We start from the raw sequence: 433 nt of genomic DNA, 5'->3' as shown, positions 1-433 counted from the left end.
CATCTGAAAAGGCTTTTCAACCCTGCTTCCATAATATCATATGGGAAGGATTGAGAAGGGAACACATCTTATTAGTCATTTAAGGGACAGGGTGATATATAATATTTTAATAATACTAAAATGGGTATTGGTCAGGGACCTGGGGAATACCTACATTTTGCCTTTGATCAGTATGAAACAAGAGATCCTGTGAAGATAAGATATGGTGACAGGTGATTCTGATACATTGCCCCACCTCACCCTCATTCTTAGTTTGCAAAACACTGCTCTGTACAATAGAATTTCCTAAGCAGAATCAACACTCCAACAACATTTGCAGTCTAGACAAGGGGTCAGCAAGCTGGAGCCTGTGCCATGCACCAAATTCAATAGGCTGCCTGTTTTTGTAGTTTTATTGACACACAGACATAACTTATTCATGTATGTATCATCT

This window comes from Bison bison, unplaced genomic scaffold, assembly GCF_000754665.1.
Source record: "Bison bison bison isolate TAMUID 2011002044 unplaced genomic scaffold, Bison_UMD1.0 scf7180017851248, whole genome shotgun sequence".
NCBI lineage: Eukaryota > Metazoa > Chordata > Mammalia > Artiodactyla > Bovidae > Bison > Bison bison.
This window is presented reverse-complemented; position numbering follows the sequence as displayed.